The sequence below is a fragment of the Stegastes partitus genome, unplaced genomic scaffold (genome assembly GCF_000690725.1).
Source record: "Stegastes partitus isolate 25-593 unplaced genomic scaffold, Stegastes_partitus-1.0.2 Scaffold2452, whole genome shotgun sequence".
Lineage (NCBI taxonomy): Eukaryota > Metazoa > Chordata > Actinopteri > Pomacentridae > Stegastes > Stegastes partitus.
This window is the reverse complement of record NW_007580183.1, coordinates 17252-19585: the sequence shown is the minus strand read 5'-3', so window position 1 is coordinate 19585 and position 2334 is coordinate 17252. Positions and strand designations below refer to the sequence as shown.

General features: G+C 43.5%; 1 pseudogene; it reads left to right on the top strand.

Moving 5' to 3' along the window:
- Positions 1-2073: 2073 nt before the first annotated feature.
- LOC103375052 (neuropeptide Y receptor type 1-like) overlaps positions 2074-2334 on the top strand; it is a 9521-nt pseudogene continuing 9260 nt past the window's right edge.

The window sequence follows — 2334 nt, the reverse complement described above, 5'->3', positions numbered from 1 at the left end:
GGGCAGAAATCATAGCAGGGTGTGATAAAGCAGCATCGCTTCCACAGAACACGTCAGGTTTACATTCAGACGTTCAGACGACGACGCAGTTTACAGAGCGTTTGGGTTTGACTGAAGTAAACATCTGGTGAAGCTGCTTTTAGCTCTAAAACCTACAAACACGTACAAACGTTCACTGAATTCCTCCAGCAGTGATGAACAACGTCCTCAGATCCTTTAATCAGGTGGAGCGTCACCTGTTGGAGGTGCAGCCTGCAGGGGGATGACGGATAAATAAAGGTCTGGTTATGATCGACCTGGTTCTGGTTCCGTCTCTGCTGCTGTCCCGGTCCGGTTCTACCGGTGTGCGCTCTGTGTTGTGTAAACCGCTGTGTTGAAGCGTGACGCTAAAGCGTCCTGACAAAGTGTTGAGCTGAGGTCCAGACCAGCTCCTGTTTGCTGGAGCAACACTTCGCCACCAGCGTCCTGATTAATTCAGCAGCTTCCATTTACTGATGCATCGACTTTTCCACCTCAGAGAGACACCAGAGCGTCTGGATGCAGGCTGCAGACGGCGCTTTTAAGGCCGATTAGCATCAGATGGTGTCCCGACCGCCATGTTTATGAAACACCTGTGAGCTGCTGCAGGAAAACAGTTTAAAAGCTTTTTAACGAAGCTGCTGCAGCTGCCGGCGAGTCAGTCGGAGGGAACCGTTGTGCAGCAGCTCGGCCTCTCAGGAACGAGGAAACTGTTGAAGGAGAACCGAAGTCAGACGGCGGCATTAGCATTAGCTTGTGTAACTGTATGCTAATGTGAAGGAGGCTTGATTAATTCTGTAATCAGTGGATGAGATGCTGCGACGTGCCGGAGAGGCCGCCGCCGTAATTAAACCACTGCAGATGAGAGCCGTTTGCTTTCTGTTGTTTTAGCTTAAACGAGGCGGAAATTCAAGCTTCACGTGAAGAAAACCTTCAGATAAAACCAGTTAGTAAAACCAGTTCGTAAAACCAGTTCAGTGAACAGCAGCCGCTGAATAAAAGCATTTAATCAGCTAAACAGGACGGTGGTTTCCTCACTACACTGTAAAAAACATTAGAAAAAACGCATTAAAACTATAAAAATCCGGCTGCACGAGTTCCTGAAAGATTTAGTTTAAAAAATGTAAAAAAAAAGGTGGAATACCGGAAATAATCTTTAAAAACTGTCAAAAATAAATTGTTCATAAACATTGTTCCAAACTGTTTTAAAGGTTTTTTTTTTTATAGTATCCTGTAAAACTCTTCTGTAAAAACATGAACAACAATCTGGCAGCAAATCTGCTAAAAATTAAAGGTCCAGTTGTGTCACATTCAGACACTAAAAACTGTAAAATCAGGATTTTTTATTTCATTTTTTTTCTGATTTGCATTCAGTTTAAAACAACAATTAAAAAGAAACGACTATTTTTAAAAATACAGATTTTTCATGTGACTTTTTTCCTCAGTTTTGGCCTTTTTTAAAAATGTAAATGTAAAATTATTTTTTCTGGGATTTTGCAAAATTTTATCTGCAATTTAACAAAACAGGTAAAAAACCAAAAAAACAGTTGAACTGATTCACCAGCCAGTTACAATAATTATTTAAATCTATATTTTTAAATATTGGAATCGGCCTTTAAATGCTGATTTCAAACAGCAAATATCTGTAAAATAATACGATATATATGTTTTATGTTTTGCTAATTTCCTGAGGGACTAATGAAGTCTGATTTAATTCAAGTACAATAAAAACAGTGATTTAACAGCTACGTGGTGTTTTTACAGTTAACATGTAAATCAAGATTCTTTTAGTGATTTTTTCAGGTTCTGTTTTTAATTTACCAAACCAGGTGAAACCTCTGAGAGCAGAACGACGACAAGCTGCTGAAACTCGACAGTTCAAGACTTAAACATCTGGTGTTGGTTCTGTTTGTGTCCTTCAGGAAGCTGCTGAGGACCTGGATGTTCCCTGACAACTGATCTTCACCTCCTGCTGCCTCTGACTCCTCCTCTCTGATCTGCTGAGAACAGATTCTGGTTCAGGTTCTGGTTCTGTTCTGCCTCCTCCGTCCTGCCATGTCCAATGACAGCAGCCTCCTGGGCGTCTGGGAGGCGTCCGATTGGGCCGACACCTCCCAGTGCCCGCCCTCGGTGGGCGGGGCCACCTTCCTCATCGTGGCCTACAGCGCCGTCATCGCCATCGGGTTGCTCGGCAACGCAGGCCTGGTGTTCATCATCGCCCGGCAACAGGAGCTACGCAACGTCACCAACATCCTGATCGCCAACCTGTCGTGTTCCGACATCCTGATGTGTGTCGTGTGTCTGCCGGTGACCGTC